The 16,672-nt window shown below is 38.7% G+C and overlaps 1 protein-coding gene across 3 annotated transcripts in view; it reads left to right on the forward strand.

Annotated features, from left to right (window-relative positions):
* The first annotated feature begins 10,502 nt into the window (after positions 1-10,502).
* The window catches only part of LOC138072308 (lysozyme C, kidney isozyme), a 55,482-nt gene continuing 49,312 nt past the window's right edge, over positions 10,503-16,672 (forward strand). For all 3 annotated transcript variants that reach the window (XM_068963425.1, XM_068963424.1, XM_068963426.1), the window contains exon 1: positions 10,503-10,657. The gene's annotated coding sequence lies outside the window, so the exon portion shown is untranslated. The remainder of the gene's footprint in view (positions 10,658-16,672) is intronic.

The raw sequence follows: 16,672 nt of genomic DNA on the forward strand, positions 1-16,672 counted from the left end.
CAGTTTTGTCTCAGCTAACCAGAAAACCTAAAGAGAAGTGACTTTCAAAATTTAACAGTTTTCATAATGCATGCCTTAGATCTCTACTTTTAACCTATATTTGACTTAGTTTTAATAATAGTTGTTATTTTTAGCATGCTTAAAACATCCCAAAGCATTTAAACTTATACAATCTTACCAGACTTTAATTTTTATACAGTAAGAAAATGTATTATTGTCTATGTATTTTATAGATAAATTGAAAGTGTTTAGATGTCACGTATAGAAACTGTATTTATGATTAATGGATCATTGAGAAAAATTTCCTTTCATTTAACAAAAAACAGTCTAAACTGTTGTATGTATTGCCAAAGAGCATAAAGCCCTATAACTAGATATTTCACTGTTATAATTTCTCTGCACAGCGAATAAATCTGTCATGGTCCAGCAGGACAGGAACCTGTTTTTGCCAACCTGCAATATAAGGTCAGAAAGAATAAAGTTGATAGGAGGGGTTGATATTCATGGTTTATATATTTGAGCATCTTATTTAGTCAGAGTTTTCCTACCTTGAAATCTTAACACTAGCCTCCCACTCTCATATTTTTAAAATAAGATTCCATATTTGTTGGAAATTTTTCACTCATTTATGTTGTTCAAATTCTTGGTATTAATTTTTGTAAATGATGTTCAGTAGGGATCAAAAATTTTCCCCCACACATATAAACAGTTGTCCTGGAATTACTTACTGTCATTCTCCCACTCATTTGTGATGTTTCTTCTGTGACATATTGATTTTATGTGGATGTTCCTCTGAATCAGCAAGGAGACCAGTGTGGCTGGAGCAATTGGCCTTGCACAGAAAGAAAACTTTACATCGTACTTCACTCTCTTAATTTCTAGACATTATAGTAAATCGTGGTATCTTGTAAGGCATTTTGATGTGTAGAGGTTGAAAGTATCACAGGAAATGAGAAGTGTCAAGTTTGGTTAAATTAAGTGGTAAAAGAAGAAAGAATAATGATTTGGAGATAAATGGAAGAAAATAATCTGACCTGGAGATTTGCTTGTATTGTAATAATTCCTCCCAATAGCATTTCCTAGTATGGCAACAATTTCCTAGTCTCTATGTTTTTGTTCTTGTTCCCTTCACAGTCTGTTCTCTTCCTATCATAGAACTCCTCTCATCAATTCTCCATTACTGGGATATTTCTCATCTTATTGAAATAAAGCAGAAGTCCTTCACATGACCTGTATAGTCTAATAAAAATGTCAGGCAGCACTCTTGCTTACTTCATGACCTACCACTCACCACTTTTGACCATCTGCTTCACTCCACTGGCCTCATCTCAGTTCCACAAACATGACGGCCCGACTTGCACCACTCAACCTTTAGCTCATGCTCTGCATGGAAGGCTCCTCTACTGGATATTGTCATGTCTGCTCCTTATGTTATTTGCATCTCTGCTAGAAAGGCACCTCCATGGAGAGTCTTTGTATACTTTATATAATAGAAAATAGATGTTATAAACTGTCTGATCTCCCTTTCCTCCCAATGTTTGTAAGCCCCATTTCAGCAAGGCCTCTCTCTTTGGTTTACTACTGTATTCCAGAAAGTTAGATGAACATCTATCTCATTGCAAGCAAGACATCACTCAATTTAAGTTAAATAGAAAAAATGCCCTTTACTTTTAAGGGTTCAGAACTCCTGGAGAAAGCTAGAAAAGCCTAGACAACTTTGAAGTTGGCTAGGAGTGTAAAACTCTATTCTAAGACTTATTAACTATGTCCGATGAATTACTTTAAGCCTTGATCTTATCAGTTCTTTGGGATAATAATACAAATCTCATAAAATTGACTAGATAATTAAACACCATACTTAACATGAGGGAATTGCTCCATAAATATTGGTTTGATTTCCTTGATTTGAATTGCATTTTTGTTTAAGGGTTTATTCATAATTAAAAGTGATAGCTAAAAAGGCATAGAATCAGGAGAATGAAGAGAAATGTAATTAACCTGGTCCTACTAGGGAAATGTACAAGTATCTTTGGTGGTGGTTGATTTTCAGAAAAGCCAGCAGGGGCGGTAGATTGGAGCTAATATTGATTGAGATTTGGCAATGTGCCAATGATTTTACTTACAGTATTTTATTTATTCTCTTTTAATTTTATAAATTATATCATTCTCCCAATTTATAGTCAAGAAAACAAATGATGAAAGATGTTAAATACCTTGTTCAAAGTCTATCAGAAACAGAAGAGCAGATTTCCACTTCAAATCTGCCCAGCATCTCCATCCACCCTTCTTTCTATGCTAAGTTTTTCTAATGTAATAAGAAGGTATTGATAATATATTTAGCACCTCTGCCTTAACACCTGGAATAAGCCAAACCAGACTGGGATTATTAAAACCAATAACAAAGGTCTGGTAGCAGTACTAAGTGGGACAACAATGACTCTGTCTTTAAAAGAAGTGAAGTGAAGTCGCTCAGTCGTGTCCGACTCCTTGCGACCCCATGGACTGTAGCCTATCAGGCTCCTCCGTCCATGGGATTTTCCAGGCAAGAGTGCTGGAGTGGATTGCCATTTCCTTCTCCAGGGGATCTTCCTGACCCAGGAATCGAACCTGAGTCTCCTGCATTGCAGGCAGACGCTTTATACAACTGTAAGAATTTTGTTTCTTTAAACCCTGCACTGTTTCATAAGAAAATAAAATTTGTATTTTTTTTTGTTTTTTAAGATCAAATATGTTTCCATTTATAAAAATAAACTAGGAATAATAATAAATGGATCAACCTGTTTTTCTTGGTTGTCCATTCTGAAAGGAGTCCCAAGATGTGAAAAATATTCAATGGATTTTGGGATGTTGGGTCACAGGGGAATGTCTACAGGTTTGTTTCTAAATACCTCGTGGAGTGGCTATAAATTAGTGTACTTGTCATCCTCCAGCCTTCTTTGTAGTTTTTCTAGATTTTTTTTCTTATTGTTAGAATACATCCTTCTCCTGGGGACTTACTGTAATCAACTACTTTCATCTGTATCTTTAATTATATTGCTTCATCTACTCTAGTTATAAGCTAGTCTTTCTGGCCAGGAATGATGATGGTGATGGTGATAGTGATGATGATAATAACAACACATTGAGGAGAAAAGACATTTTATTTTATTTTATTTTATTTTCCACTGGTTTAAGCTACTTTTATTTTTTTTTTATTTTTTTTATTAGTTTTTTATTTTTTTAATTTTAAAATCTTAGACATTTTAAAATGCACTTCCTTTGTGCCAGGCACTCCTGAAGCACTTTGAATGTATTAACCATTGTGGCCTCAAAAAATGCCATGATATGTGAGTGAAAGTCACTTAGTCGTGTCTGACTCTTTGCGACCCCATGAACTATACAGTCCATGGAATAATTCCCTAGGCCAGAATACTGGAATGGGTTGGGTAGCCTTTCCCTTCTCCAGGGGATATTCCCAAGCCAGGGGTCGAACCCAGGTCTCCCACATTAAAGGTGGATTCTTTACCAGCTGAGCCACAAGGGAAGCTCAAGAACATTGGGGTGGGTAGCCTATCCCTTCTCCAGCAGATCTTCCCAACCCAGGGAGAAGGGATAGGCTAGATATACTAGATATAGGTACCATTATGTTCATCTCCAGGCTTCCTTCATAGCTTAGTTGGTAAATCATCTGCCTGCGATGCAGGAAATCGGGTTTGATTCCTGGGTCGGGAAGATCCTCTGGAGAAGGAAATGACAACCCACTCCAGTATTCCTGCCTGGAGAATCCCATGGACAGAGGAGCCTGGAGGGCACAGCAAGAGTTGGGCATGAGTTAGTGACTAAGCCACCACCATTTTCATCTCCAGTTTACAGGTAAGAACAGAGGCACAGACTGATTAAATAAGTTGGTCAGTGCATATAGAGAGAAGAGGTGGGGCCTGAAGTCACACTTAGGCTGCCTGGTACTGCTGCCTGTGCTCTTGTGCACTGAATAGGCTGCTGCATGAAAGTGGCTGTGCATTTTCATGCAATCTGAATGGAACTTTTTTGATTTTACTGTTTCATTGCCTAAAGGATGTTTTTATTTCCTTACTTCTGGGTTATGATAAGTGTGAGCAGAGGCACAATTTTTTTTTGTAGCTGCCAAATACTGAAAATATAATGATTATATTTTCAGAAGCACATAGCAGGAGCACATGGCCCATTAATGGATGTTTGTGTCAATTTCAAGGTTAAAAGACAGTCTAGAACTGGCTAATAAGGTTAGAAACATGAAATGTGCAAATATTTTTAATATTTTGTTGGTTTGTGGAACAAGAGTGTTTGAGATTATATTGTGTATGTGTATATATAGTGTCTGTATGTGTGTGCTTATTCACTCAGTTGTGTCTGACTCTTTGTAGCCCCATGGACTGTAGCCTGCCAGGTTCCTCTTTCCATGGAATTTTCCAGGCAAAAATAACTGGAGTGGGTTGCCATTCCTTACTCCAGGGATCTTCCCAACCCAGGGTTTGAACCTGAGTCTCTTGTAAATCCTACATTGGCAGGCGGATTCTTTAGCACTAGCACTACCTGGAAAGACCGTATATAGTGTCCATCCTTAAAGTAAGTTCATCTGTCATCCCTGAGCTCCCACATATCTGATAACTGATATGGTAATTAAGGCAAAAAACCTTGGGAGAATAAAGGAAACTTTGTAGTGTGCTCCCTAAAATTCCAGCATTTTTGAGTGACAGAGAGAACTCTATCTATATGGTTGATTTTGGCCTGTCCATGGCAACCCACTCCAGTATTCTTGCCTGGATAATCCCATGGACAGAGGACCCTGGTGGGCTAGAGTCCATGGGATTGCAGAGAGTCGGACACGGCTGAAGTGACTTAGCATGCACACACCAATAGCAACATAAAAACTGCACTATACTTTTTGGTGAAGTTTTATTTGACTATTATACAATAGCTCAGTTGGTAAAGAATCCTCCTGCAATGCAGGAGAGTCTAGTTCAATTCCTGGGCCGGGAAGATCCCCTGGAGAAGGGATAGGCTACCCACTCCAGTATTCTTGGGTTTCCCTTGTGGCTCAGCTGGTGAAGAATCTGCCTGCTGTGCAGGAGACCTGGGTTCGATCCCTGGGCAGGGAAGATCCCCTGGAGAAGGGAAAGGCTACCCACTCCAGTATTCTGGCCTGGAGAATTTCATGGACTATACAGTCGATGAGGTCACAAAGAGTCGGACACAATTGAGCGACTTTCACTTTCACATTATACAATACTTTATTTTTCCCTTCAGTTCAGTTCAGTTCAGTCGCTCAGTCGTGTCCGACTCTTTGCGACCCCATGAATCGCAGCGCACCAGGCCTCCCTGTCCATCGCCAACTCCCGGAGTTCACTCAGACTCACGTCCATCCAGTCAGTGGTGCTATCCAGCCATCTCATCCTCTGTCGTCCCCTTCTCCTCCTGCCCCCAATCCCTCCCAGCATCAGAGTCTTGTCCAATGAGTCAACTCTTCACATGAGGTGGCCAAAGTACTGGAGTTTCAGCTTTAGCATAATTCTTTCCAAAGGACACTCAGGGCTGATCTCCTTTAGAATGGACTGGTTGGATCTCCTTGCAGTCCAAGGGACTCTGGAGTCTTAACAAAAAAAAAAAAAAAAGGAAATTAAGGGGCACCTTTTATTCCTGTATTATCCTAACACAATTTCCCCATTAAGCTATGTGGAATTGCAATATATCCACCCAAAGAAAATGCAAAGCTCGTTATAAAGAATGTGAGTATTAAAAACTGGAATAATGATGCTAACTTGGAACTGCAGAAATCACAGGCCTCATAATCATTAATTTTACATGTTTCAAATAGTGTGCACTATTGCCTTTCTGAAGCAGGGCTTCATGAGCTATGATGAAGACGACCAAATGAAATCTTTCTGAATGGTTTATACATAAACATCTTCTTCAGTTTAGGGCTATGGTCAAAGTTTATGAAGCCATTCTTCATCTCCTTATTGACTTTAGGTTTTTGTTTTTTACCAGAAAATCCATTGTATTATTTTTTTCAGCTCTCATTTGCCTTATGAATCTTTTTGTTGTTGATTTCATGTATTTTTATCAATAGAAATAATTTTGAAAGGCTACTTATTTGTGTATTTTATGATTGTGTGAATTTTATCATTTATGGGTAAGATTAGAACATTTCCTTTAAATAAAACCATTTTGGTTACATAATCTTTCATAAATAAATAAAATGCACTTAAATATAAAATGCTTTAATGTGTCATACTGGTTCACAGTGGGTTTAGGAATATACTTGCTTTCTTTAGCAAGGACCACCCTTATCTACGGCATATGGGGAAGAGTGATCCTTGGTAGTAAGCTGTTTCCCAGAACACAAAATGGTGAGGGATTTCTTTATTGTCACTCTTTTTCATGAGCTCATGTCTCAGGTGAAGTTCAACTTTGTCAAATGTTACTGGAATTTGAAATAATCTATAAGGAAATGGATCAGTGTTCTAATAATATGTGGAAGAAATGATCTTGCCAAGAGACGATGTGACTAACCTTTTAAAAATCCCCTTTAATTTGTCAAGCTTTAAAACAATTCATGATACACCACATTTGCATAAGAAGTAGTCCACAGAAGTTATTCAGTCTCCAAGTTGTCCATTTGTCCCAATTTCCTTTTTAAATATGGACAAGGAAGAACCTCAGATAGTTCTGAGCCTCGGATCATGGAGAACAAGGAAAGAGGGGGTATATCCATGAATCTTGGGCTATTTAAGAAACTTTCTTGCCCTCAAAGTAGGAGGTCTCCACAGTTGCTGTGCTGACATCTTCCATTTGAAACTGGTTTCCATGGTGAGTATCCGTGTGGGCAGCTGCTTCACTCTTATTTAGCGGTTAATCTGTAGAAAACTGCAGATAGATTGTTCTTTCAGGCCTTAGGCCACTGGACCCGAGAAGCCAGGAATGGACATGAATAAGAGGACTGTGAATCTTCTGGAGATCCGGGGCTTTGAGTTGAATGGAGAGTATGAAGTGGATATTGGGTTGCCTGCCTTGGGCAAATGGAGAGTGTGTACAGTGTTTGGCAGGAAGGATATGGATAGTTGAGGGCAAGAAAAGCTAACTGGCAAATATGACAAACTCTCCACCATAAGACTCCTCTTCCATAAAGTTTGTTGCTGGAAAGTGACTTCTCAGCTAGATAGTCTTGCTCTCACTACTCTCTCTGCATATAACTGGTGCCATGTGACTGGCACTCGACAGTGGAATATGAGTGAATTGCGTCCTTCCAGGCTTGGCCTGTGCAAATCCTCCCCCACATGATCTTCTCTCTCCCCTCGTTTGCCGGCTGGATACCAGTGCCTGACATGCCCTTGCAAGCCTCTTGTTGAAGATAGTTTTAACCTGTAAGAAACAGAGTCCTCCATGGCAACCTATTACAGTTAGACTTTATGCCTTTGAAGAATCAACATGTTTTATGATAAATTAGTGTAATGTGGAAGTTTACTTATTACAGTAGGCATATTTACCTTTATATAGATCATCTTAATTTATGTATGATAATATTAATATATGATCATCTCAGTTTGTGTCTGATAGTGTTAGATATTGAGATACCCACTTTCCTTTTTTTGAAGGGGCAGAAAAAGCAGGAGTCTTTTATTGTATAAAGTTTTGTTCTCATTTATGAGATATAGACTTGTATTATAAAAGAATGGGAAAAAAAACAAACTCTTTAGTGTGGAGAGTATACCAGTGTCCAAAACTTGAAAGAAAATGAAAAAAAAAAAAAAAAGCTGGTCTCTATATGTATGTCGATGGCAGAAGGAGGGAAAGGGGCTAATGTGTATCCAGAATATATTAGATGGCAGCAGTTGGATTACATGCTTTAATTACATCTCCTTTCTAAGAAATACCAGACTTCATACAGATGAGAAAATCTAGGCTCAGAGAAGTTAATAACTTTTACAAGTTCAAAATATGACTAAGAGGTCAAATCAGTTTCCAAACTCAAAATTCATTTCACTTTTTGACTACACCATGTTGCTTCCAGATAAAATTTTCCAGTTATCTTGTATAGCATTTCTTTTCTTTCATCATCATAATCCTTGTCATTGTCATTGTCTTCATCACCATCAGTAGCAACCGTTTTATTGTGACTATTATCACTGTCGTTATAATCCCACTTAGTGTTTAGTATGCACCTGCTGCATGACCAGACCTAGACTAGATACTTGTCATGAACTATCTCTAACCCTTATTATCAACTTGTTTTTATCCCACTTATCATTTGTTCAGCCCCTTTTGTGTGTCAACAACTAGACCAGATGCTTGGCGTATGTTATCTCCAACCTCACAACAGCCCTTTGAGTAATTCTTTGTGTAATAAGAAAATAATTCTTATTTCTGTTTTCTGGAATCAGAAACTCAAGTTTGGGGAGACTGAGAAACCAATCCAGAATTCACACCCTCTGGAACAGGTGGGTTCATCTGGGTTCTTTGGCGCAGAACCAGGATAGTATTCATTACTCCTCCACATGTGTAGTATAGCGTGTTCTCTCTCTCACGCATTGCATTATTTCATCTCAAGAATTTCATGAAGAATTCTTAACATAGGTAATTCTTAAAGGAGAGCATATTGAGTCGCATTAGGGGCCTTGACTCAAAGCTCAGCTTGTCCTGGTGGAAGATCTAAGGCTTGAATCTACCTCTCATTGCAGTGCTCTTTCCTCCCACTTCACAAGGCCTACTTTCAATGGCAGCTTCTACGAGCTGAACAATGGAGTCCCACTGTTCATAGAACCAAGGATCAAATGTAGTCGCTCAGTCTTATCTGACTCTTTGCCACCCCATGGACTGTAGCCTGCCAGGCCCCTCTGTCCATGGAATTCTCTAGGCAAGAGTACTGGAGTGAATTGCCATTTCCTTCTCCAGGGGATCTTCCCAACCCAAGAACTGACCCTGAGTCTGCCACATTGCAGGCAGTTTCTTTACCATCTGAGCCACAAGGGAAGCCCCCACTGTTCATACACACATGCAGATGGTAACCAAAAAGTCCCACCGATCATACTTTTGAAGCTAAGCTTCGCATCTGTTGTTTGGAGAAGATGACTTTTCAAAGAAGCATCATTTACTGTATTCTCTATAAGACAGAGTTTAATTAATGCTTTTTGGAGGGAGTTTCTAGTTAGAGATTATTAATTTTACCCAGGTATAAAAGGTGGAGATAAAGTAAATATTAGAAAAAGAAGTATACTTTTCACTGTCATAAAACACCTTGTTAATCTTTTTATTATTTACTTTAGCTGCTCACAACTACATATAATGGCCCATAGAACCAGAACAGAACGGGACCAGAACCTGAGTGGGCTATGGGTAAGCTCAGTATATACTGCTGACTAGGAGTGTAAGGAAAGTGAAAGTGAAGTTGCTCAGTCGTGTCTGACTCTTTGTGACCCCAAGGACTGTAGCCTATCGGGCTCCTCTGTCCATGGGATTTTCCAGGCGAGAGTGCTGGAGTGGATTGCCATTTCCTTCTCCAGGGGATCTTCCCAACCTAGGAATTGAACCTGGGTCTTCTGCATTGCAGGCAGATGCTTTACTGTCTGAGCCACCAGGGAAACCTTACAGGTAGTGTAAGGAAGTGGAGGCCTGTTCATTCTCAACCACTTTTGAAACAAAAAGTTGCTTCTTCAGACTGTGTCTCAAAAACGTTTTATTTTTTTTTTATTTTTAATTTTTTTTAAATTTTAAAATCTTTAATTCTTACATGTGTTCCCAAACATGAACCCCCCTCCCACCTCCCTCCCCATAACATCTCAGTGGGTCATCCCCATGCACCAACCCCAAGCATGCTGTATCCTGCGTCAGACATAGACTGGCGATTCAATTTTTACATGATAGTATACATGGTAGAATGCCATTCTCCAAAATCATCCCACCCTCTCCCTCTCCCTCTGAGTCCAAAAGTCCGTTATACACAGCTGTGTCTTTTTTCCTGTCTTGCATACAGGGTCGTCATTGCCATCTTTCTAAATTCCATATTATATATGTGTTAGTATACTGTATTGGTGTTTTTCTTTCTGGCTTACTTCACTCTGTATAATCGGCTCCAGTTTCATCCATCTCATCAGAACTGATTCAAATGAATTTTTTTTTAATGGCTGAGTAATACTGCATTGTGTATATGTACCACTGCTTTCTTATCCATTCATCTGCTGATGGACATCTAGGTTGTTTCCATGTCCTGGCTATTATAAACAGTGCTGCGATGAACATTGGGGTACATGTGTCTCTTTCAATTCTGGTTTCCTCGGTGTGTATGCCCAGCAGTGGGATTGCTGGGTCATAAGGTAGTTCTATTTGCAATTTTTTAAGGAATCTCCACACTGTTCTCCATAGTGGCTGTACTAGTTTGCATTCCCACCAACAGTGTAGGAGGGTTCCCTTTTCTCCACACCCTCTCCAGCATTTATTGCTTGCAGATTTTTGGATCGCAGCCATTCTGACTGGTGTGAAGTGGTATAAAGATGGCGGAGGAATAGGACGGGAAGACCACTTTCTCCCTCACAAATTCCTCAAGAGAACATTTCAACGCTGAGCAAACTCCACAAAACAACTTCTGTAGGCTGGCAGAGGACATCAGGCAACCAGAAAAGCAGACCATTGTCTTCAAAAACAGGTAAGAAAAAATATAAAAGACGAAAAAGGAGACAAAGGAGGTGGGGAGGGAGCTCCGTCCCGGGAAGGGAATTTTAAGAAGAGAGGTTTCCAAACACCAGGAAACACTCTCCCTGCCGAGTCTGTGGCGAGTCTTGGAAACACAGAGGGCAACATAACAGGAAGGAAAAATAAAGAAATAATTAAAACCAAGAGATTACAAGCCCAACAGTAACTCCCCCAGCGGAAAAGCAGCACAGACGCCTGCATCCGCCATTGGGAAGTGGGGGCAGGGCAGGGACGCGCGGGAGGCACGGGCTGCAGTGCTTTGTAAGAATCGGGCAGGAACGCCCCACGCGCAACCAGAACAATCTAACTTGGGCTAGCAAACCAGCCTGTGGGATAGCTACCGCACGAAAAGCTCGAACATAAGACACCGCCAGGACCGAGCACAGAATGAAGGACGGAACGGAAAAGCCGGCTGCAGACCATCCCCCACGGGGACAGGCAGCCAGAGCCGTAAGGACTGGAAAGGGGCAATTGCAGACCCGGAGAGACTTTATCTACCTAACTGCAAGCAGGCTTCTTTGCTAAGACTTCTGGGGGTGCTGGACAGTCACAATCTGCCTCACGGGGGCCGCCAGCGGTCCACCCAGAAAGCTGAGCAGCAGCGGCAGAAAAGGTGACAAACCGCGGCGATCGCGCTCGCCAAACTCCTGAGCTACTCGGACCTGGGAAGGGCACGGAGCGCAGTCCCAGCCGAATCTGTGCCTCTGAGGGCTGCCTGAGCGCCGAACCTGAGCGGCTTGGACCGGGGAAGTACACGCAGCCTAGGGCCGGCCCCAGCTGTAGCTCTTGACAGTCCTCTGATGTTCCCCTCCTAACCTTGTCGAGAAAGTTAAGGAAGTGCAGTTTATTTAAAATGTTGTGTTTAATTTCTGTTATATAGCAAACTGACTCAGATATATATATATATGCATATATATATATGTTCATCTTAATATTCTTTCCCATTTGATTTATCTCAGATACTGAGAATAGTTCCCTGTGCTATCCTATAGGACCGTATTGTTTATCCATTTATTTATATATACTTTTCATCTGTTAACCCAAATTCCCAGTCCTTCCCTCCCCTACCTCTCCTCTCCGTTGACAACCACAAGTCTGTACTCTGTATCTAAGTTGATTTTGGTTATTAGATATGTGAATTTGTGTCATATTTTAGATTCCACGTATAAGTGAGAGTATATGATATTTGTCTTTCTCTTTCTGACTGCACTTATAATCTAGGTCCATCCATGTTGCTGCAGATGGCATTATTGCATTCTTTTTTATGGCTGAGTAGTCTTCCGTTGTATACACACCACATCTTTATCCATGTATCTATCAATGGACCTTTAGGTTGTTTCCATGTTTTGGCTCCTGTAAACAGAGCTATCCGTGGATGTTCAGGCTGTCTCCATGTCTTTGCTGTTGTGAATAAAGATGCTGTGAACACAGAGGTGCAGGCATCTTCTTGAATTATAGTTGTGTCTGGGTTTATGCCCAGGAGTGGGATTGCTGGATCATACGGTAACTCTATTTTTAGTTTTTTGTGGAACTTCTATACTGTTTTCCATAGTGACTGCACAAATGTATATTTCCACCAACAATGTAAGCGAGTTCCCTTTTTTTCACATGCTCTCCAGCATTTATTGTTTGTGGACTTTTGTATGATGGTCATTCTGACTAGTATGAGGTGATACCTTGTTTTAGTTTTGATTTGCATCTCTGTAATAATTAGCGCTGATGAGCATCTTTTCATGTGTCTGTTAGCCATATGTTTGTCTTCTCTGGAAAAATGTCTATTAAGGTCTTCTGCCCACTTTTCAATTGGATTGGTTGTTTATTTGTTACTGAATTGTAGAAGCAATCTGTTTATTTTGGAAGCTAAGCCCTTGTTGGTTGTATCATTTGCAAATGTTTTCTACCAGCCTATAGGATTAGACCTGAGTTTTGAATCATGACTCTGCCATGTATTATATATGTCATATGGGACAAAGCTTTCTCAGTGTCATCTTCAACGTCCATACAAACAACAGGATCAATAATCCTTCCCTTCCAAAATTGTGTGGACCTTGGCAAGTTTGCTCAAAATAGGCACTCAAAAATGAAAGAAAATATTTCTAAGTAAGTTGGGTCACCCAACCAGAGGCAAAATTTGTCACCTTTAAATGAATTTTCTTATTAGGTCATGTTATCTTAATAACCTATGGGAAATGTTAAAAGACTAGAATTTGTCGGAACAAACACATTTTTGCATGCTTCTGGGAAAGTAAGTCAGATAAATAAATGAACCATCTGATTTGACACTTCAGCTCTGAAATGGGGCAGAAGAGAGTTTAAAAAGTTTTTTGGCCTTAGAATCAATGCTTTGAAAGGCACTTAACCAACTGTAAATACATAAACCCCTTTTGGGAGGGCAAGCTGGTCGTATCTTCAGAAGCCTTAGAAATACCATAAACTTTGAGTAGTAAGTCTATTCCAAGAAATCCATCCCAGAGAAACCAACAATCAGAGATACTCAGTCAAAAACTTACATATAATACTGTTTATAATTTTTTTTAATAATAATGAAAAATTGGATGCAATTTAAGTGTCTAACAATAGGAGATTAGTTAAATATGTGGTATTTTTTCTTTAAAATAATCTATTATGAAGCCATTAAAATGTATTTTCAAGTAATGTTTGATGACATAGAAAATGCTCAAATATAAATTTAAGTGAAAAAGGAGAATATAAAGCTAAATTTACAATGTGATGCCAATTTTGTAAAATTGAATATTTAACATAATTATTTTTATTCAACTTAAAAGGAATCAACCAAAATATTGTCACAGCATAAACAGTTAAGACAAATGAATTTCAAATTTAAAATACCATTCCATCTCTTTTCTCTATATCTGTCTTCAGCTCGGGTTAATAATCATGAGCATAGTATGACACAGGCCATATTTTCGTTCCTGTTTTGTTTTCCTCCAAATTCTGACATAAGAATATATAACATTTATTGACAAAAAAATCATATGTTTCCTTTAGATTTAACTACAGAGGGACTGCAGTTTAAGACATTGCCTTTTCTTTTGCACCACTGCCTTTATAAAATGTGGGCCCTTTTTGGCAAATGTTTGGATGAGCGCACCACATGCATTAGCTTTGTACATTGTCTGAATTATCCAAAAGGAAAGAGAATGTTGTAATGAAATTTGCATATCTAACCAGTTAGTTAAGGGAATTTAATGGGCATCCATTTTCAAGGAGATTGCAGAAAACCTACCAGGACATAACAAAAGTAAGTGAAGACGCAGTAATTAGATGTTTTTAGTCATCCTCAGGAAAAAAAAAGTATTTGCAGGTGGCCTCTACTCAAAGCCAGCCCTGCCAAATGTTGTGGAATCCTATCTCAGGCAAAAGGAAATCAAGAGAGAGTTGTAGGAAAAATCTGGACACATTGCTTCCCTGAACTCTGTAACACATTAGGGCCCAAGCAGTAATCCTTCGGGACCCTTCCAGTCAATTATTAAAGAGAATAAATAGACATCATTCATTCCTCTAGACTTGTACCCTCTACTGATAAAGAAATTGTGGGCTGCTTTTATCAATGAGAGAACTGTGCACTTGGACCAGCAATTCCTGCCAGGACCATGGCTATTTCTAATAGAGAAGTACCAAGAAGCACTATGCCTGAAAGAGACTTGACATTTTCTTCAGCACGTGTGAGATACCCACTAGGTGCTCCTAGATAAAATGTGGAGAGAGGTCATCTGTATGCAGTTGGAGTTTCTGAGTGAAAACGAGAGAGACAGCCAGAGAAATAAAATATATTTTGGTCCTATTTCCGTGGAAGCTATTTATTTTCAGATCAAAAGCTCAAGTTGTTTACCAAATCAAGATTTTCACACTCTTCCACCTGTGGGGGCAGTGAGCTAGATCAAAGTCCTCAGGACTGATCCAGAGTAAAACTGATGCTGAATTGGATTTATGAGGAATGTTGCAGTGAATAAAATGGAAATGGAACGCCAGAGTATTAGTCCCAATATTGTACAGAATTGTAAGAATGGGTGGTATGTTTCAACATACTCACAAATATATACTGCTGATTTCTGTTGTTCTAAAGTATTTGCTATAATATCTGATTAACTCAATATACCATTAAGGTTCATATGACCCAGTTTTAGTTTATTAATTATTTTGGAATAACTCTATTTGCAAGTATTGATATTTCTTGACTTTTATTCTTTCTTTCTCTTTATTCCAAAAAATAAAGAGAAAGATACACCTATTTTTATGAAACTAGAATAAAGCTCTGTTTTGTAATAATCATTTGAATCCATTGGAACCTTTAACATATTTGAGATACGAGTTCTTAGTGATTTCATCTTTCTCTGTTTCTTGAAACATTTGCTATTTAATCATCCTAGGAATTATTTTCTCATTCAGTTCAGTTCAGTTCAGTCGCTCAGTCGTGTCCGACTCTTTGTGACCCCATGAATCGCAGCACGCCAGGCCTCCCTGTCCATCACCAACTCCCGGAGTTCACTCAGACTCACGTCCGTCGAGTCCGTGATGCCATCCAGCCATCTCGTCCTCAGTCGTCCCCTTCTTCTCCTGCCCCCAGTCTCTCCCAGCATCAGAGTCTTTTCCAATGAGTCAACTTACTTATCAATTATTCCCAGATATACTTTAAAAAAATTATAAACAAACACAAGAGTAATTAAGGAACCTAGAAGGATAGTAAATTATTAAAATAAACTATCACTACTGTTTCATGCTTCAGGTTCTCTTTTTGAGAAGATATAAAAGGGGACTGGAGACATCATCTTTGTACTCCACTCTTTTGTGGAACGTAACTTTGGACTCATAATTTCTCATACTCTGTCCATAATGGCAAATTGAAGAAAACTGTAAGAGGAAGATATTTCACAACTGCGAGATGATTCAGAATCCTAATGCAGACAGATTAGGAACATTCTATAATCTGACAGTGAAATTCATTTCATAAGCAAAAATTTCAGACATTCAGATTATGATGTCCTGGATAAATTTTCTCAAATTCAAAAATCAATAATGATCCAAAATAAAATTTTAAGGATGAAAAAGATATTTGGTTTCCTCATAGTTAACTGTTAACACAGAAAGCACATTACCATCTATATTTGTGAGAAAAACAAGACCATTCCATTTTATTTAAAAGATGTGTGACACCCTTCTTTCACCTGTTATGATATCTCTGCACCAAACTTACCTGATACAGTTTGTAATCAGCAAATGCTGAAGACAGATGTGTAAGAAAAGGTGATTGGGGGAGAAAGTCATGAGGAAATTTAAAAACTCATTGATCATTCTAAATTGTGTTTATAGATGTAAAACTGAAAATGGTCTTAAGTATAGAGCAAAGAAGATACAACCAAAATTATATCATCCAAGAGACTGAAAAATTGCTTTTAAGTGTTGCATTTTGATGATGCAAATTCAGTAAGAACCAGGATTAATGATAAGCTAGAACCTCTTCAATATGTATTTGAAATACAGAATATGTACTACAGAATGGATACATCCCAGGTTCATGCCTGACTGCTGATGGGCAGTTAGTTGCATTTAAAAGATATTTTCCATTTTAGGCATATATAACATTAAAATCATGAAAGTATAAATTATAAATCTGCGTTTACTATATTCAGATTTTCATTAAAATTTCTAAATGATTTTCACTATCTACTTTTACTGATTTTATCTTTTGGTAAATAAAATATTACACAAATATAAATTAGTAAAGAGAGTACATTGGGTCCAGATGTTAAATGGCACTGGCTATTTTTCCTGGCATATGAGAGCAAGGCTTTAGCATGTGGACTAGAAGTAGTTAGGTTCTTGAACTGGACCCAGGTGTGATGTTGAAGCAGGAATATTTTGTGGCACAGTTCTGGGAGTTAGTTTAAAACAAGGCACATGTGGTAAAAATAAATTTTGGGACCAAAAGTACAATTAAATAAAAAGT

Source organism: Capricornis sumatraensis, unplaced genomic scaffold, assembly GCF_032405125.1.
Source record: "Capricornis sumatraensis isolate serow.1 unplaced genomic scaffold, serow.2 scaffold1, whole genome shotgun sequence".
Classification (NCBI taxonomy): Eukaryota; Metazoa; Chordata; class Mammalia; order Artiodactyla; family Bovidae; genus Capricornis; species Capricornis sumatraensis.